The 21,647-nt window shown below is 34.8% G+C and overlaps 2 pseudogenes; both read right to left on the bottom strand.

The window, feature by feature from the left end:
* Window positions 1-475: 475 nt before the first annotated feature.
* On the bottom strand, window positions 476-1,328 carry LOC149996051 (large ribosomal subunit protein eL6 pseudogene; annotated as a pseudogene).
* Window positions 1,329-13,826: 12,498 nt separating this feature from the next.
* Window positions 13,827-15,098, bottom strand: LOC149996050 (elongation factor 1-alpha 1 pseudogene; annotated as a pseudogene).
* Between the last annotated feature and the right edge of the window lie 6,549 nt (window positions 15,099-21,647).

The raw sequence follows: 21,647 nt of genomic DNA, 5'->3' as shown, positions 1-21,647 counted from the left end.
GTGATGTTTAAAAGTCAGAGGTTTTTTATTTTATGTAAAGTATAATTTATCAATGTTTTTATTTTGTGGTTTGTGGTTCTATGCTCTAAAATTTTGTAACAAAGATGTCATTATTTTTTTTAGAAGTTTATAATTTTAGATGTAACATTTAGGCTTATGGTCTGTCTAGATTCATTTTCAGTTAAAAATATGGTTCAAGATTTTCTTCTGCATATAAACATTGAGATATCCATCACAATTTACTAAAAGACTATTGTTTCCCCACTTTTCTCAAAAAAGCACTGACACTCTACTTTTGGGTCTCTATATAGGCTCTTAGTTTCATTGGGAAATGTCATATCTTGTAGACCATATTTTAATAATCATAACTTTTTTCATATCTCATAAGTAGAAAACAGTGTACATATAACTATAATCAGGACACACAACATGTTACTATTTATTCAGTTATTTAATTTGTTTTTTTTAAAGAAATTCAGAACTTCATCTAGTGAGGGTAAAGCCCATTTGTAAGAGCAGAGAAGAGGTAGCCCAGGAGCTGAGCAACAGCTTTGATTTGTGGTAGAGTTTGCAAATCCACGGCTTTCAGATCAACATTGCACTGCTCTGTAATCTTGTACTTCTCCTTCTCCACGTCAAAGGTCTCCCCCTACTGGTGCCTGGGTTGCACAGCTTCGTCTCGAAGTAACCATCAGTGAGATGCTTGGGGATTTTCACACCACAGCTATCAATTTTTGTGGAAGTGGCAATGGCAAATTTCTGGTGTGTTCTATGCAGAGGAACTCGATTAAGGGCCAGAGGTCCAGTCCCATGTAGCACGCCACTGCTCAGCTGCTTCAGGAAAACCACCCTCTTGCCTCTGTGGCACCCAGTGAGGGTGATCAGAATGGTCCAGAGAGTGATGCTGGCCTGCAGTTTTCTCACATGCTGACTGAGGGTTTCTGTTCATGGTTCAACAGCTTTCAAGGCACATCTTCAGTAGGATAGCATTGAGGCATTTTGCAAAGTTTAATCACTTTGGTACCACCAGTCTTGTCACTACCAACTTGTTTTGTGACAGTAGCAAGAACTGTCTTCTTTTTCTTTTTAATCCTGGGTTTAGCTGCTAAATACTTGCTCTTGTACATGACCTTTCAGGACTACATAGCTGACTGGGAACACCTGCCAATTCCTCAGACTAAGACAGGGTTTTTGCTACAGTGGTACCTCCCCTTCTTAGGTGTTTTGGCCTTGAGGTTACCCTTCGTAACCTTGCCACCAGCATCAGTCTTCTTAGCTTCAGGTTTTTTCTCCTTAGTACCTGGCTTCTTATTTTTTTCACCCACCATCTTGTAAGATGTGAAAAAGAACTACTATTTATTCTTGATAATTTGATATCCTAGTAGTAGAAACTAATGTCTGTGCAAACCTTTTAAATTTTTTAGAAGAAACTATGAATATATAGTCATTTATTTGACTGTAGATGGCCATTTTATTAGGTTTTGCTTTAATATCCAACAATATACATGAATCACATATAAGAAATTTTAATCTTATAATTTTATTACATTTTCTAAAGATTGGGCTGTAAAATCTTTTATTTTCTTATTTTTAGCTCAATTCAACAACACCTGGAGGTGAATTATTTTATTCTAGTCCTGGACTATCTATATACAGATAAAATGCTGAGTCTACCTCTAAGAAGTATACAGAAGTTCCATACATATATGATAAATTTACTATTATAGTAGCCTCTTAACTAATGTCCATATTTTCATTGAAAACTATGTTAACTTTCTAAAATAGAAAATTTGATCATGAGATTCACATGATTAAAATACTTCAGCAATTTTCTGCTCCTATATGGTAATATTATAACTTCTTAGCTATAATTTTATGCACTTCATTAGTGGCCATGAGTATATTTCAGCCATGTCTGTCTCTCTATAACTCCTCCTTTATTCCCTACATCTAAGCATCTGTGCCTTTTCTATATTTCTTTATAATATTTACTCAAATTCAAAATATTATGGGCCGTTAAAATTATGGGAATTGTATCTAGGATGAACAATTTTCAAGTAAAAATTCAGGCATCCCTCTAGAGAACTATAATTGAAAACTTAAAGCCTTCATATTTTTTAAATTGAGTCATTCTAACTTTTCCTGGGTTAAGAATTGCTAGCTTTGTATAGATTATATTATGTGGTAAAGTTCAATTACTTTAAAAGACAGCAATTAGTGTGTATCTTGGTTTGGTGAAATCAAAGCAAAATGATTTGTATATGATCTACAGGATATGACTAAAATTTATCTTGTCCTGAAAATGACTATTTCATCATGCTAATTTGAATTTTACAGGGAGGATAAAGCCATAGAACACTTTCCCTTTTAAACAAAGTTAAATATAAATGACTATAATATTAAAACAAAACATGATAAAAAATATATATACATATGCAACAAAAATATTAGAAATAAGAAAATAATGGAGTCCTTTATATTAAAAAACAAATGAGATAAACATTACATAATTAACATCATTTTAGAATCAATTGGATACAAATTTAGTTTAAAGAAACTGTAAAGAATGCTAAATAAAATAAAGATACTGAAAATACAAAACAGATCTAGGGATATAAAAGAAAAATTGAGATTAGTTATGTTTAATAATATTTGCATAATGAAAGACTAGAGTAAATAAGGGTCTCTTTCTCAGCTCTTTATTTCTTTCTGTATACTTATTTACTTTACTAGAAATGCCACACCTTGTAGACCATCTCTTAATAAATATGGAAGAAAGGCAATATCAAAAGATAATTTACCAAAAAAAATTCCAGAATTGTAAAAAATATATATATATATAATTAGGTAAAACAATGTTTATAAAGAAAAGTTCCTGAAAGCAAACAAAAGGAAAAGAAAGCTAATGTACAATAATTAATACATGGACATTTAGATTTTCACAACAACAGAATCCAGATGATGATATGATGCAAGAACAAACAATCAGCTAAAATTTTTAAAACATTTAATAGTGTAGGTTTTATATAAATATTTTTAGTCAAGGATTAAACCTTTACCTCCAGCAGACACCCAATGTAGGAGATAAAATAATATATGCAAAAATTTATATGGAACCAAAAAATAGGTCGAATAGCCACAGCAATCTTGAGGAAGAATAACACAGTAGGAGGAACCACAATACCTGATATCAAACTATACTACAAGGCCATGGTAATCAAAACACTCTGGTACTGGCATAAGAACAGACATATAGATCAATGGAACAGAATAGAGAGCCCAGAAATAAACTCAGGTTTATATGATCAGCTAATATTTGACAAAGGGGGAAGGAACATAAAATGGAGTGAGAAGAACCTCTTCAACAAATGGTGTTGAAAGAACTAGACAGGGACATTAAAAAAAAAGAAAAACTAGACCACCAACTTACATCATACACCAGAATAAACTCAAGATGGATCAAAGACTTAAATTTAAAATGTAACATCATAAAAGTCCTAGATGAAAACATAGGCAGGAAAATTTCAGATACCCCACATAGCAACATTTCACTGATATATCTCCTAAGGCAATTGGAAATAAAGGAAAGAATAAACAAACGGGACTACATAAAACTAAAGAGTTTCTGCTCAGCAAAAGAAAACATCAGCAAGATGAAAAAGGAACCAACCGCATGGGAAACTATATTTGCCAATGATACCTCAGACAAGGGATTGATCTCCAAAATATATAAATAACTTATACAACTGAACACCAAGAAGACAGACAACCCAATTAAAGTGGGCAAGGACCTGAACAAACACTTCTCCAAAGGGGACATATGAAGGAATGCTCAACATCACTAGCCATCAGAGAGATGCAAATAAAAACCACGAGATACCACTCCACACCAGTCAGAATGGCCATCATCAACAAATCAACAAACAACCTGTGCTGGTGAGGATGCAGAGAAAAGGGAACCCTGGTGCACTGCTGGTGGAAATGCAGACTGGTGCGCCCACTATGGAAAACAATTTGGAATTTCCTCAAAAATCCAAAAATGGAACTCCCTTTTGAACCAGCAATTCCATTGCTAGGGTTGTATCAAAAAAATCCTTAAACACCAATTCAAAAGAACCTATGCACCTCTATGTTCATAGCAACACTATTTACAATAGCCAAGTGCTGGAAACAACCTAAGTGCCTGTGTGTAGATGAGTGGATCAAAAACGTGTGGTACATTTACACAATGGAGTACTATGTAGCAGAAAGAAAGAAGGAACTTCTACCATTTGCAACAACATGGATGGAACTAGAGAGAATTATGCTTAACGAAATAAGCTAGGCAATGAAAGAAAGATAACTTATGCTATCACCTAATACAGAAGACTAATGAACAACACAAACAAATAAGAAAAATTGAACCAGAGGTATGTAAACAAGGGGGGAGGGTTGAGGGAGAGAAGGGGATTAGAAGGGGAAGGATCTAGCCAAAGAACATGTATAAATGACCCATGGGCATGGAAAACTGGGTGGGGACTGACTGTGGGAGAAGGGGTGGGCAGAGTGAGGGGAAGCAATGGAAAGTCATGCCGAAAGGAGACAAGCTAGGGCTCTGGTTGTCACCAAAAAGCCCTCAGGAACTAGGATTGGCTTTCATAGGTAATAAAAGCCCACAGGAAAGAGGCCTGGTACCTTGGTTGTTTGTGTGGTCCTCAGCAATCTTTCCAGGAAAGGAATGAAGGCTGTTTTCCTGAAAGATGACTAGAAGAGACCTTAAGACACAATAGAAAACTTGAAGGACCTGGAAAAGACAGGTGTTTACAGACAAGGCTGAGTCGCAGGTATGTGGCTCAGCTTCTGTGCCCTGAAGGGCAGACTGAATTTCACCCTAAATGTTCCTTATGTAATTCAGCAAAGCAGAACTAAAATTAATAAATGATCATTTTCTGCTCTCGTTGTGTTTATGTAAGTGAAGAGGATAAATTAAAAATGGACTTAATGCAGTCTGTTTAATGACAAGGAGGGTAATCTTAAGGAGAAAAATCATGATTCAAGAAAAATCACAATGCTCAGAGGTAGACTATAAAATAGTGTAGCTAATTATCTTTAAAGTTTTTTCATTTAAAGTTTGTTTTCATTTGAAAGTTAAACTATGTCTGTGGCATCATCAAAGATGCTTAATTTATAGGTAAGAAGAATATCAAATGCCTTGCAACTGGATGCCTTTCCAATAAGAGTCTTACAGATTTAGAGACTGGTTTGTGGGTTATGTTACATAAATTAACATGTGTTCTCTGTTTTCAAAGGGCATAAGCCTATGATCTCATTATCTGATTGATTATCTGTACGCATAGGCCTCACTTAATCTTGTCTGCAGCACTGCCTCCTGAGACTCAATGGTATGGCTGAACTAAGTGGCTGGGTTGGTGAAGAATGTGGTGGTCTGTGGATTTCACTTTAAAACTGGTTTCTCTTTTCTATCTTAATGGTTTGAACAGAAAGGGCACAGAGGTCTGAGAGGGGGGAAACATAAAATATTTCCCTCAGCCCTATGTAAGTATAATGGGCAAAAGGGTTTTGGACAGGTGAGACATGCCTGGCACAGCTTCCTCCAAAGAAGCCCTTTTTTCCCCTAATGTGAGACATTGAAAAATTAATACCTGCCTTTTGTCATCTAGTGGTTATGGATTGAATGATGTCTTTTAACCCTGTTGCCAAATCTGTTGCACCCAGAATACAACAAGGATGCCAGTCTGTTAAACCAAGCACGCTGTTGTCCGGGGACAGCCAACTGACCTGCAGTCTTCACGATCCTTCCCCATGTGGGAAGGGCATCCTCCCCTCCACACACCCACTCTTATTAGGGATTTCTGGACCCAACGGTAGGTATGACGACAACCATGTCCAGCTTGAAACAGCTAGAGGAGCTGAAGACTTTTGCCCATTGTCCTTTATAAGATCATAAAGGGTCTTAAGTCTGAGATGGGGGAATTGTTATATTTTATTCTTAAAAAAGAAATTAATTAATTATTTTTTTAAAAAGAATAATATAGGAAAGGGTGAAGCCAAAGTACTTGTATGTACAACCCATGGGCAGAGACTGTGGGGGGAGGGATTGCTGGGGGAGGGATATTGCTGGGAGGAGGGGAGCAAAGGGGGAAAAATTGGAACTGTTGTAACAATATAATCAATAATATATACTTAAAGAATAATATATGTCTTAGAAGGAAGAATACAATGTGGGTCAAAAAAAGGTTTACAGTTGTGAGTATACAAAACAGAGTTTATTGTTGTGTTATCATTTATTAATTATGGTATTAATTTCTGTACTAACAACTTAGTAAACTTACTTTTGCCCCACCCTGTCTTAAGACTTGAAGGACAGAGTGAGATTTAAGAAGCAGTAGTCTAGTGATTTCAGTAAATTCAAATAAGCATATTATTTAGAAATACAGTATTAATTATGATGGCAAATGTTTGGGATGTAGGACAAGTTAGAAATACATTATTGCGTTAAGATAGCATTGGTGAGAATTACATTTTAGCATCCTTCTTTTATTGGTTGAGTTTTGACTGTATACAATTGAGCAGTGATAATAAAATTTTAACGATAACTTCAAATAGAGTAGAATTAAAATGTGTAGTTTTCAAGTCAGATGAAGTAATAAAATATTTAAAAATATATTATTAAAGAGATATTTCATGTAATAACTCAACCTGTTAAATGCAGAAAACCTAACAGATTGCACAGAAGCAGAAATCACATCTTGAGGAGGATTTGAGCCTGTCTTACTATTTCAGATGAAGAAAGAAGTCATGAGCCAAGGAATATATGTGACTTTTAGAAACTCAAAATGGCAATCAAATAGCCTTCAGAAAGACATGTGACTCTCCCCAGACTTTTATTTTAGTCAACTAAAACCTATCTAATACTTCTGGCCTCCAGGACCAATCCTTTAATTTTGTGGTAATTTGTTATAGCATCAAGTAAAACAAATACAATGATGATAAATTTAAAATAATTATTTGGTAGTTGAGTACATTTTCATCACCATGATCAACTAAACATGAAGCTTACACAATAAGAAAGTAAAATTTTACTTAGCATAATACCTTCTAGGTCACAAATGATAAGATTTCAGTCTTTTTTGTTGTTGTTGTTGAGTAATATTCCAGTGTATATAGTATTACATTTTCTTTATCCATTTGTCTATCAATAGACACTTAGAGTGTTTCTATATCTTGGCTATTATAAATAATGCTGCAGTGAACTTAAGGGTGCATATATCTTTTTGGACTGGTGTTTTGAATTTCTAAGAATAAATATCCAGAAGTGAAATTTCTGGGTGATATGGAAGTTTTATTTTTAATTGTTTGAAGAATCTCCATATTGTTCTCCATAGTGGCTATATCAATCTGCATTCCCACTAACAGTGCACAGGGGTTCCCTTTTCTTCATATTCTTGCCAATGCTTGTTGTTTGTTCATTTATTGATGATAGCCATTCAGGCAAGTGTGAGATGATACCTCATTATGGGCTTAATTTAATGATTTGTGATGTTGAGCATTCTTTCATATGTGTATTAGCCATATATAAGTCCTCTTTGGAGAAATGTTTATTCAAGTCCTCTGCCAATTTTTTAATCAAACTAGGTGTGTGTGTGTGTGTGTGTGTGTATGTGTTAAATTGTATATATTTTGGATATTAAACTCGTATTGGCTGTATCATTGGTAAATAATCTAGTCCCATTCATAAACTGTGTTTTCATTTGTTCATGGCTTATTTCACTGTACAAAAAATTTTTAGTTCATTGTAGTCCCATTTGTTTATTTTCCTTTTGTTTCTCTTGCTGGGGAGACATACCCAAAAAAATATTGCTGAGAGCAATTTCAAGGAGTTTTCTTCTGGAAGTTTTATGATTTCAGGTTTTACATTGAATTTTTTAATTCATTATGAGTTTATTTGTATCTGTGGTATAGGAAATAAATCAGGCATAGAAAAATAAATACCATATGATTTCACTTACATGTAGAGTCTAAAAAACAAAATAAATGAACAAGTAAAATAGAAATAAACTCATAGATACAGAGAACATATTTGTGGTCACCAGATGGAAGTCACTGGGGAGATGAGTGATAAATGTAAAAGGGATTAAAAAGTACAAATTGCCTGTTATAATAATAATCTTAAGGATGTAAATTACAGCCTATGGGATACAATCAATAATATTCTAATAACTACATATGGTATCATATAGGTATGGGACTTATCAGGGTGATCATTTTATGAGGTATGTATATATCTCATCACTACATTGTATACCTCAAACTAATATAATATTGAATAACAACTCTAATTAAAAAGATTTAAAAATAAAATGTAGTTTTAAAAGACACAATTATTTGCAATACTTCCAGAAAATACAAAGTAGAAAAGAAAAAATCTGACTAGACATGTAGAAGTCCTTGGAAAAACATTGCTTTTGGGATTGAAAATTCTTTTTGAAGGAAAGAAAAAACTTAAAAATATCTAATAAATATATCCACATGTGTGCTCTAAGTCACAGCACATTTTCCAAGTGGCTAACTAAAGATCTGATACTTAAACTAATTGTACAAAGGGAGGAAGTTAGAAATATATGTCCCAGAAAAGGAAAAAGAGTTTCTTTTGAAAAGGCCAGCAAGACAAGAAAAGAAAATTGTATTTCAGGAACTGAAAAAGGCCTGTGTCTTGGTGCTAGAGAGCCAAGTGGAGAGCTTTGAGCTTCAGCTTATAAGTAAACCGGAAGCCAGATTTCACAGACATTAGTTCAAATTTGGGTTTTAGACCTTATCTTTAATGCAGTAAAAAGACATATCAGGTTTAAATAAGTGAGTGACCTGAACAAGTTTGCATTTTTAGACTATCCAGAAGGCTTCTCTGTGGGTTGAAAGTGTCATAAAGAACAAAAGGTGCAGACTGCCTTCATTCCTTCATTCAGGCAGTCAGTCAGCCAGTCAATCCAGTCTAAACAAGGGTTCCTACCTTTAAGTAACTTTCATTTTACGGGACAAAGAGACAGACATTAAACAAGTGAGCATACTAATATATATATAGCTTTGCAAATAGCAGTGAATGCTATGGAAGCAGGGATGGAGAATAAACAGTATAAGGGGCAATGTGATTAAGAACTGTCTTGCTGAGAAAGTGATATTTCCATAAAGACTGCTAGAAGATGAAAGTAAACAAAGACTGGGGGCATGGGAATGTTAAATTTTATGTCTTTCATTTTTAAGCAGAAAAAAGTCTGGAATATACTGTACTTTAAAGTGCCCAGTATGTGGGGGTAGCAGTGAATGGTGGTTGCAGATATTTAATTCTTTTTAAAATCTTCTGCAGTTTTCATTTCTGACCCTTAAGGAAAGCTGTTTGCCCAGGACACTCTTAACCTTCATTCCATGCCTTCTTCCCAGCCTAAGTCATCAACATTTAAGTTGTTATTTTGAAAGTCATTTCTTCTAGAACATGAACATCTTTCTTGACTTTTAGACTATGACATTTGCCTGGTCTATGTACTTGCCTAAGACTTTGAGCTTCTCTTTTATCATCCTCATCGCAGTTTCTGCTCTGTAACGGCTGTGATGTAAGGGGCTCTATTACTAGACTTCCTTCATTCCCAGATTAAATCTATAGACACAAAATGACTGTAGAGCTTTATGAATAGAAAGAAAAAGCTTTCTCTTATTTACCACATTAAAAAATGTCTGTTTGGGTTAATGTATCACTTGGATACCCTTCAGGCTCCTTTGAATTAATTCGTTCAATATTCATTCAACAGTTACTTATTAATCAACTGTAATGTACTAGGCACCATGACCAGTGTTGAGTTTTCCATGGACAATGACATAAACATGACTCTTTTTCTGATAAGGCATCTTGGAATTTAATAAGAAAGGCTATGTATCCTTAACAACTGCTGACATGCTCAAATTTGGAGAGGAATGCAATTAAATTGAGTCATATGTTTGGATTCAAAACCAATGTCAGTGTTTATCTCTTTGCCCATCACTGTGGCTGGAGTAACATAGGTGAATGAAACTCAGTTCTTACTCTAAAGGGGTCATCATCTATCAGAAGATATCAGAGCTCAAGTGAATGAATCATAGTGTGACTTGAGTCTATGGGGTCGCAAAGGACCAAGGAATATTATCTATTTGAAGCTTTGGAAGAATGCACAAGAAAAGTTTACATGTTATCTAGGTCTTGAAGATAGAACTGATTTGGTAAGTGAGACCTCTCCATGACATTCTCAGTGAAAGATAGAATGAATCAAGACACCATCAGTGACTTTTCAGAATTATTTAGCAGCCTTAATTTCCATTAAATATTTAAGAAACAGCATATTATTATCTAAAATGTGTCAATGCTTAGTATGTAGTGACAGTTGCTAAGGGAAATGTGACTTTCTTATAATTGGAATTGCAGATGAAGCTATTTCTCATTTTTAGTCTTTTACAAAGTGTCATAAGAGTTACAGTGGTCAATATACAACTCACAAAAATAATGACCTGTTCTGTGAATTAGTAAAGTGGATGTAATTTTTTAAATTTCCTTAAAAACAACTACTCTATTATATTCTTCAATAAATTGCTGTGAATCACTTTAACCCAAAGTCAAATTCATCCCTCCTCTATGGATTCAGCATTAGTCATAATTGTTTTTTAATTTTATTTCATTCAGAAAATTTAACTCTCTAGATACCGCCTTCCATTATAGCACTGCTTCTTCAGTTAAAACAGGTTGTTAAGTGTATTTAAATCCCTGGTGCAGAGTACAAATTGCATGTAAAAAATGTGTTTATTTATGCAATGTTCTTTTTTTCTTCAGAGTTCATGATCTTATACTAAACAATCAAAAGGCACCAAGACCTGATAAAGGCTCAAAAGCATTTGAAATGCTTTCTTTTTGCATTTGCCAGTTCTTGACAACCTTGAAAAAACTCCAGTAGAATGTTTGCATGAAAGCAATAAACATTGTTTTAAAATATTATATCAAGGAAAATTTGCTCTTTTTGAAATTTTAAAATTTAACTTTATTGTACTTTTTCATTACTATTTAGTGCTTTTATACCCTTTTTCCCCAGGAGGATTGAGCAAAAAAGGGAATAAAAAGGAAAAAGGACTCAAGGAAGATTTACTTCTCATGGTATGCTACACAACTCATTCAAGTGCCTTCTCTTATCAGTGCTATATGGATTATCCTAGGTTGTCAACTGCTAATATCTAAGATGAAATCCTATTTGTTGTAGTACATCTGAAATTTTACACAATTTATGTCACATGGTTGGGCCTTCATAGATGTGAAAAATTGAAGGAATGAAATACATGAGCTTCTTTTTCTGTTCAGTATTGCTGGTTGAGTAAGTATAGTATACTACATAAGTCCTAATCATGCTACTTTGATATAATTTGCTTAGTGGCTACATTTATTATGTAATATAAGCTATTTAGGTAACAGTCCCTGATGCATAGTAAATGTTTGATAAATATAAGTGCATAATAAACATGTATCAATTAAGAAAAACAAATACATATTTGAAACTGCTTTTGTTTACTTTAAAAGAAACAAAATTATGAACATATTTCACCCTCAGATTCTAATATTTGTAATTCTATTTTCATTATTCATGACTCATTTTGTGGTCCTTTAATATTATAAAGTTGCCAGTGGGAAGTCTGAGCTGAAACGTTTGCCACATGAAGATAGAACTTCATTTTAACAAGATCAGCAGAAGTGAGTCTCAGTGCATTTTCATCATAATTTAGGGCCTATTTGAAGCATGATAAACAATGCTAGTCTCTGATCATTATACTACTACATGAGCAGTGATATGTCATTCATGTCTTCCCATTGAACTTTTGCAGTTGCCGTGGGGATACCAAATGTAAAATAAATACATCACTCGATTAAATTTATATTTTAGAAAGATTTAATGTGTCAGATAAAAGGAGTGGCAAACTTAAGTGCTGATGAGAATACTAGAGTAAAAATGACTTTTTTGACCACCCTTAGATCCAAGCTTCATTTTGTGACCCAGAAACAAAGATCAAAGTATGTCGAATATTTTTCTCAAGGTAATAACCAGTTACTATTTGATCAATAATTAGACCACAGGCTGATCCCTCATAGTTATTCCACAAGCATTTATAGAATTATTACAATGTTACAGGCACTGACAGTCACTTACAGGCACTGTACTAGTTATATATTGAGATAAAAGACAAAGTTCTTCTCTGGAACTTCTTTGGAACTCCTAAGAGTGATGATATTTTAGCAGTAGTTATAATACTGCATAAATAGGACCATGGAAGATGTAAACTTAAGTCATTCTCTTGAGATTAAGAAAGGATTCATACAGATGAGATAGATTGAAAGACAAATAAATATAAAGGGAAGCAGGATGAAAAGACCGAAAGAGCAGTGCTCTGGCCATGAAAGAAATTCTCAAATAATGAGAATGTACTAGAAAACAAAGAAAATGTAAGAAGAGAAGTAATACCACAATGCAGTAATATATTTTCTGTTTAGAAAAATTATTTCCAGTTGGGGTATGGAGGTTAGATTGGAGCAGAAAGAGACAAAATGCAGAACAACCAATAAGGTGTTTTTGTAGATATTTAGGAAAAAAATGAGGAATAGGAAATATAAAGGAGGTAATTGACATGGTATGTGTTTAGGAGTATAAATAAGACTATGGCATAAAAATATTTAGGTTAAAAATGATGCTTTTGTTCAGGCAACTTGTTTTATTCATAAATTAATAATCTAAAGCATTATTTTTATGTTACCATTAACCCATATATGTATGAAATACTGTATCTTTATTTTAAGACGTGAAATCTAAAAGAATTTTGTAATTTTGTTACCTTAGACAGTCAGTTGGAGCACCAGAAAGTCTCCCCACATTGCCCAAGATGGTGGCAGTGGAGGTTCTTACACTGAGTGCACCAAAAGCTAGAAAAGTGAATCGATAGGGCCCAAGCTGTCAAATCTAGAGAGATAAATGGATAGGCCTCAAGCTGCAGAAAGCTAGAAAAGTAATTGGATAGGGAGAAAAAAACCTCCCTTTCCTATCCCTGGTCTTTGAGATGGGAGCTCGTCATTCTTCCAGGTTGTGCGGTACCTGAATAAAACCTCTTTCCTTTTGCACCAGCACCTGCCTCACAAGTTTGGCTTCTGTGATGACCAGCAGCCGAACCTCTATTTTGTTTGGTTACATTTTTTTTTAATTATTTATTTTTTTAAATTTATTTTTAAAAATAATTTATTTTTTGTTAGTTTTGTTTATGTATTTATTTATTTGTAGAGAGAGGGGAAAGGAGAAAGAGAGGGAGAGAAACATCATTGTGTGGTTGCCTCTCACTCGCGCCCCCAACTGGGGACCTGACGTGCAACCTAGTCATGTGTCCTGACTGGGAATTAAACCAGCAACACTTGGCTCACAGGCTGATGCTCAATCCACTAAGCCACAGCAGCCAGGTGTTTGGTTACAATTTGATGTTTGTGACTTAAAGCAGTGATTCAACTCATGTGCCACAAGAGGAGGCACACTGGTGCACCACAAGAATTTTTAAAACGTGCAATACCTAACTATTTAGTCAGGAGCGCTGATCTCATTTCCCTTAAATTATCAAACTTAAAAAAACGACAATAGCCAACACAACAATAGCCGTCCAGTGTGAATGAATAAAAATAAAACCTATTTTTTGTCAGATCAGCAAAAAATATATATTTTTTGAATTGCAGTAGAATTTTAGGAATTATTTTATGTGCCATGAGTTGAAAAAGGTTGAAAATTGCTGACTTAAAGCAATAGATCTTTTAGAGATTTAGAATATTGAAACTTCTCATCCAAAATTCTTCTGAGGGTTTTACGATGCATTTTAATCATTAACCAGTCCTTTACTATTAAACTTAAATGACCAATTGAGACAAACATTTCTGAGACCATTCTTCCACCACTGGTTAATACTGGAGTGGCAGGTGTTGGGGATAATATTCTTTTAGTCTTCGGAGCTTTCTGGGCAGACTTAGTGACTTTGCCAGCTTCAGGTGCCTTGTCCACTGCTTTGATGACACCCACATCAACTGTCTGTATCATGTCATGAACAGAAAAGCAGCCCAGAGGAGGATGGTCAGAGATGCTCTCAACACACATAGGCTTTCCAGGAACCATATCAACAATGGCAGCATCACCAGATTTCAAAACCTTTGGGCCATCTTCCAGCTTTTACCCAGGAGGACAATTGATCTCCTTCAGCTCAGCAAATTTGCAAGCAATATGGGCTGTGTGACAATCCATAACAGGTGCATATCCAGCCTGATTTGGCCAGGATGGTTCAGGATTATCACCTGAGCTGTGAAGCCAGCTGCTTCCATTGGTGGGTCATTTTTGCTGTCATCAGCCATATTGCAACAATGAACATCTTTGAAGGTCGCGCTCTTGACATCGAAGCCTACACTGTCCCCAAGAAGAGCTTCACTCAAAGCTTCATGATGCATTTCAATAGACTTTACTTCAGTTATAACATTGACTGGAGTAAAGGTGATCACAATTCTATATTTGAGAACACCAGTCCACACTTGACCCACAGAGACAGTACTAATGTCATCAATTTTGTAGACATCCTGGAAGGGCAGACACAGAGGCTTGTCATTTGGATGAGTTGGTGGCAGGATGCAATCCAGAGCTTCAAACAGCATGCTTCCACTGGTTTTTCCATCTTTATGGGTGACTTTCCATCCTTTGAAACAAGGCATGTTAACACTTGGCTCCAGCATGTTGTTGCCATTCCAACCAGAAACTGGCATGAATGCTACTGTGTCAGGGTGTAGTCAATTTTCTTAATGTAGTTGCTGACTTTTTAACAAATTCTTTGTATCTCTTCTGGCTGTAGGGTGGCTCAGTGGAATCCATTTTGTTAACACCAACAATTGGCTGTTCCACATCCAGTGTGTAAGCCAGAAGGGCATGCTCATGGGTCTGCCCATTCTTAGAGATACCTGCTTCAAATTCACCAACAACAGCAGCAACAATCAGGACAGCACAGTCAGCCTGAGATGTGTCTATAATCATGTTTTGCTTTATTTATTTATTTTCATTTACTTTAATTTATTGGTTGATTTTTTTAAGTATATTTTATTGATTATGTTGTTATAGTAGTTCAATTTGTTTTTCCGTTTGCTCCCCTCTCCCCAGTAACCCCCTTCCCTCTAGCAATCCCATCCCCCTTAGCTCAGGTCCATGGTCATGCATATCGATTCTTTGTCTTCACTCTTTCCGATATTATTCTTAACTTTCCCCTGTCTATTTCATACCTACCAATTATGCTTCTTAATCCCTGCACCATTTTCCCATTTCTCCCTCGTCCCCCTCCCAGCTGATAACCCTCCAAATGATCCCCATACCTATGATTCTCTTCCTATTCTGGTTTGTTTAGTTGGAGTTTGTTTTTATTTTTTAAATTCAGTTGTTGATAGCTGTGAGTTTATCATTTCAATGTTCATGATTTCGATCTTTTTCTTAAGTAAGTCCCTTTGACATACAATAATGGCTTGATGATAATGAACTCCTTTAGCCTTACCTTGTCTGGGAAGCATTTCATCTGCCCTTCCATTCTAAATGAGCTTTGCTGGATAGAGTAGTCTTGGTTGTAAGTCCTTGCTTTTCATCACCTTGAGTACTTTTTGCTAGCCCCTTTTTGCCTGGAAAGTTTCTTTTGAGAAATCAGCTGATAGTCTTATAGGCACCCCTTTGTAGGTAACTCTCACTTTTCTCTTGCTGCTTTTAAAATTCTCTCTTTAACTTGAACCTTTGGCATTTTAATTATGATGTGTCTTGGTGTGGTCCTTTTTCGGCCTAGCTTGTTTGGGACTCTCTGTGCTTCCTGGACCTGTATGTCTATTTCCTTTGCCAAATTTGGGGAGTTTTCCTTTATTATTTTCTCACATAAGCTTTCAATTTCTTGCTCTTCCTCTTCTCCTTCTAGCACCCCTATGGTTCAAATATTGGCACATTTAAAGTTGTCCCAGAGGTTCCTAAGCTTCTCCTCATTTTTTTCAATTCTTGTTTCCTCATTCTGTACTGGTTGACTGTTTTTTTTTTTTTTTTCTTTCTTATGTTCCAAATCATTGATTTGAACCCTGGTTTCCTTCCCTTCACCAATGGTTTTATGTGGATTTAGCATAGCCTTCACTTCTTTCATTATGTGTTTGCCATACTTGAGCATATTTGTCAAGCCTATGAGCATCTTTATCACCATTGTTTTGAGCTCTATGTCTGTTAGGTTGGCCAGCTCCTCATCGCTTAGTTCTCCCAATGGAACCTTGATCCGTTCCCCCTTTTGAGCCATACTTCTCTGTCTCCTCATCTTGACAGGCTCCTGTATTTGTTCGCCTCCGTGTCTTAGGCAGTTATCACACTTGTTACATTGTAAAGGGTGTAGACTTATAAGGCAGAGGTGCCTCCAACACCCTAGGCTTGGTTAAAAACTACTCTGTCCAGCAGAGACTTCATGACCACAGCAGAACAAATTTTCCCAGGACATTTTATTATGTCTGGGGGAAGGAAGGTGGAAGGTGGCTGCTCTCTCTAGGGGATAACAGCAACCAGACCTCCATCCTTCATGCCTTTTACTGAGAGGATACACATGGGAGATACAAGGTCAAAATTCATGAATCATCAATAGGTTTTAGGCTTTTGGATAACAGTTAGCAGTAACAGATTACATGTACCACTACAGGGGGCTCAGTGACCAGTCTGTGTCAAGGTCTGTTAAACATCTTGACACCGCACTGGCATTAGGTGTGAGGTTTCATACATTTCTTGCTAGAGATTGTTTATGTTACATAAAGATAAGGAAAACAGAGCAAGTTCTAAAGCATAATAAACATTCTTTAAATCCAATTCCCATGGAAACCCTCTGAGTGGTTTTCAGTTATGTTCCACATGCAGCCTTATGTTGAGACTTAAAGACAAGCACAGCCAGAATGCTGGCAGCAGGTCGTGCTTGGCCGTGGCTACAATTCCCTAAACCACAGGAATGGTTTCCTACAACCTTAGGTATTCTTCAGTACAGGGTGACCTGTTTCACCATGTTTGGCACTGTGTGTTGGAGAGGTGTCTGAGAGGGAACAATGTTGCTTGCTCAGCACTCACCCTTTTTCCAGGCACATCTCCCACTTTCATATGGGACTGGCGCTTGCCTCTCTAGCTGTTGTTCTGGCTGTTGTTCTCAGAGTGGGTGGGTCTGCGGATGTTCTAGGACTATACGGGCTCTTTAAACAAGTGGACTCTGCTGAGAGACCAGCAGTTTCTTCCTCCACCCCAACCCCCACTGCTGTTCAAATATTCCAGTGTGATAACAACAGCCATGGGAATGGAAAAGTAGGTGGTTTGGAATGTGAGATATTTTGAAAGAAAATAAAAAAGATACATTTATCCTTCATATACAAGTTTAGAAAATATAAGCCAGAAAGAAAAAGATAAATACCACATGGTATCATTTATTTTGTAGAACTGGAGAAAAATAAAGCTGAACTTTTAGAAACAGAGAGTAGGAAAGTTGTTGCCGGGGACTAGAAATGTAGAGAGAGGTTGATAAAAGAGTACAAAATTGCAGTTTTTAAAATGGATGATGTGTGAGGATCTAATGTTTAACATGATGACTATACTTGGTAAACACATATTATGTAATTGAAATTTGCTAGGAGAATAAATCTCTTAACAGAAAAGTAGTATATGACCTAAGCTATGTGTTAATTAAATCAGTGGGGGAAGTTCTTTTATAATATATGGATATATCAAACCATCACATTTTTCTATTTTATAAATTGTGCAGGTGTATAACAGGAGCCTTACCTTACCCTTAATGACATCATAACAAACATCAACACATCATTTAAAGATGAGAAATTTTGCAAAAAGGCAAAAATTTAAAAAAAAAATTCCCCCCAAATACTTGGGTCTCTTTTTAAGCAGAAGTAATATAAGTATTTTGCTAGAACATCCCCTATATTTCATTTAGTGATATCATTTCATGGTGATGTTCATATAATCATGATTTTATCCTTTATTCTTTCTATAATTCTTTTTCCAATAACTGATACTCATAGTTAGTAAGTGACTTGAAGAAATAACTTTCATAATAACAACATTGACTTTAATTAAAAATGTATGACAGAAAATCCATCACTTCAGTAATGTACTTACTTTGTGTCTATTAAGGATAACCTTTGCTCCCAATAAACTTTTGTAGGCACTGTTGTTCTCTAGTCATTATAACATGATTCTCTTAATGAGATGGCTTTTCTTTCCCATAAAAGTGAAATAAAATATATTTTATTCTACTTTCCTTGAGTCTATTCAAATTTTGAAAAGCATAATGCTTATGAATTACAAGTGAAGAAAGCAATGGCTAATATTCTCTGTCCCTTCTTTCCTGCCTGCTTCTGAAAATGATCATTATGATTTTAATTTAAAGATGAGGCATATTTTCTAAGTGTTCTCCATGTGACATTTCTGAACTGTATACTTATTTTTCATTTTGAATCATATAGGAGCTACAGTTTAAATTAATTTGTTCAATCATAATAAAAACATTTATATTACTGCTATTGACTTAAACATTAAGAGTTTCAAGATGCAGTCTTTGTCAGTTAGTGAAATTTATGGTGTATACTTTCATAAGTTTAATGGCCAGCATTGCAGAGAAGAATACTGCTATTATGAGGCTTTAAAAGGATCTCTCTATTTTCTCATAAGTAAATGCTATATCAACAAAATTCAGCACAGTTATCTATTTTCATTTTCTAAAATTAAAGATTAGATTTTATTGAATGGTGAAATAAATGTACAAACAAAAACAATGGAAGGGTTTAGTCAAAACAATAAAATTTAAACACATTTTTATTTATGTAAATTACTACTTAGCTTAAAATATCTTACATTTTAAATTATTTAGTATAAATAGATACCTATCAATGCATAATTTTGATTTTTATATTGTTCTTTAAATATTGTTTCCAAAATCTGTGAAGATTCAGTGAAAAAGAGAACTTCACACAAGTTACAGTAAAAGCAGACTTAAAACCCTCAATTTAAGCATAGAAGTATATAGTCTTTAACCTTCTTCCCAACCACTTTATAATTCCTCAGATAATTCTTTTTTAAAAATTGTTATTTATTTGTTTTATATAGAGAGAGGAGGAGAGTGAGAGAAAAAAACACATTGATTTGTTGTTCCATTTGTTTATGCATTCATTGATGTATGTGCCTTGACTGGGGATTGAACCTCTAACCTTGGTGTATTGAGATGACTCGCTAACCAACTGAGCTACCTGGCCAGGCAGATATTTCCATATGTATTTGCTTCTTTTTTTTTTTTTTTTTTACTAATACATCTTTTCAATATAGTTTTAGAAAATTTCTTATAAAAGGTAGTCTATAAATACATCAACTCTAAACATGTACTGAGCGACATATTCACCAGTTGGCAGAATTTTCCATTATTTTAAAAGTTTTAGCTAATAGTGGAAAAACATTTTATTAGCATTTTTGTTTTGTTTTTCTTTTAATTACTTTAAAATTACTTTTATGCACTTTTTTTTTTTTTTTTTTTACCTCTGTGAGTGTAAATTCTGCATGCCAAATCCTTAGGCGATACTTGGTTTTGCCTCATCTCTTGAATCAATAATAATGTTTTGGTGATACTTGATTTAAAAAATATTCATATTCAAGTACACATCCATTGGTAAGTGTTGAACCTCATGAATCTTGCAGATGTAAACAGAGAATTTTAAAAATTGAGATGACTTTTGTTAAGTATTTGTGAATTATAGAGATAAAATGGTTAGTTACAGAAGTGGTCTCTATGAAAACTGACTTCACAGTTCTGTAAACAGAAGTCTTCTGAAACCATCTAACCTGATTTTATCATTACCTCAAAGTTTCTTGTAACAACTTCCTAAATAGTATGCCTACAAACACTTTTATATTTGAGTTCTGAAACAGGATGTTTAAATCCATTCTGGTTTACTCTATTCTATTTTACTTCTTACTTGTAATTACTTTGCAAATGTATTAATTACCTTCTTACATTAACATATGTGATCTAATATGGTGTGTGAAATTAAGTGAACAATCATCAAATTATAATGATGCATAGATATGACAGATCTTACAATGGAGTCCTACTTTTAAATGAGGTGAACTATTAGCTGATGACTGATTATTAACGTGGGTGAATTTGTCTAATCAATATATTTGAATTAACCTAGGAAAAGGGCCCACAGTTGAGAAATGAGAAAAAGAGAAGAGTCCCATTTTGAGGGCACAGTGTTATTATAAAAAGTATAATATGGATATCCTGGTGACCATACATTGTGGCCACATTTGACACTACAGTGGTGAGGGGTGGGTATGAGGGTGCAAAATGGCTGCATAGCTATCTGAGGATTATGGGTGTCCAAGAGTCAACAAAAGAATAAAACTATGTGAAAGAGCAACAAAACTTTCTGGTTTTATTTTGTTTGTGTAGAAACTGAAATAATCAACCTTGCATATCATGTGTATCATAGCAGACTCTGTTATTTATTTGTGACACTGTGGAAGTAAGATCTTGTAATCATTTCCTACTTTTTACCATTTTGACAATAGTATTTTGTTTCTTAGATATAATCTTTAAAGGTTGTACATCAAGCCTTATAAGTAAGCTAATAATAGCTTTTATAAATTATAGAAGATTCTCCTACATAGTCCTTTTTACCCTGTCATCATCTGATTTGCTCTTCAATAAGTTTATATACATTGCTTTGCAGCTTTTGTGTCTTACCCATCGGTACTACAAGGATGTCTCAAAATGTTAGCTAAGATTTCTAACAATTGTTTAAATTATTTATTTATTTGTTTGTTTGTTTTATTTCTAGAGAGAGGGAGAAGGAGAAAGAGAGGGAGAAAAACATCACTGTGTGGTTGCCTCTCACTTGTGCTCCCAACTGAGGACCTGACATGCAACCTAGTCATGTGCCCTGACTGGGAATCAAACCAGCAACACTTGGCTCGCAGGCTGACACTCAGTCCACTGAGCCACAGCAGCCAGGGCCTCTAACAGTTTTTCACATTGCATGATTCCTAAGAAAAACTATTGTTGGGTACTCTACTTCTACATTAATTATGACTTTTACTTATGCAAATCCAATAAGTTATTGGAAGGTGGAAATGATGAGTATATTGGATATACAGTAAAGCCCTTTCTAGTTAATTGAATTTTTCATTTGTTGTACTGCATTAGGAGGAATTGTGTTAGCATTGAACTTACCTCAGCCTGAATTATATTCCTTTGATCTCTTGCTTCATGGAATCTCTCTCTTTCTTTTAATGTTCAATAAATGCTTACCATGCTGTTTTTTTAATCTTCTGACCTGAGCTAATTAGTTTTCTCCACTAGCATTATAGTACAATAATTGTTATTTCTACCATTTCTCTTTGGAGTGATACAAGTATAATAAAGAGTCTCTTAAATTGTATTTTCACTTTATAGCTACATAAAAATGTGAAACTTTTAGAACTGAGTTTATATTTGCATGCAATGTAACACACCTCACCTGCTTCTCATCTTAAAGCTCC

Source organism: Furipterus horrens, unplaced genomic scaffold (genome assembly GCF_987537825.1).
Source record: "Furipterus horrens unplaced genomic scaffold, mFurHor1.1.pri manual_scaffold_12, whole genome shotgun sequence".
In the NCBI taxonomy this organism is placed as follows: Eukaryota; Metazoa; Chordata; class Mammalia; order Chiroptera; family Furipteridae; genus Furipterus; species Furipterus horrens.
The sequence above is the reverse complement of the archived record's forward strand: the minus strand, read 5'-3'. Positions and strand labels throughout refer to the sequence as shown.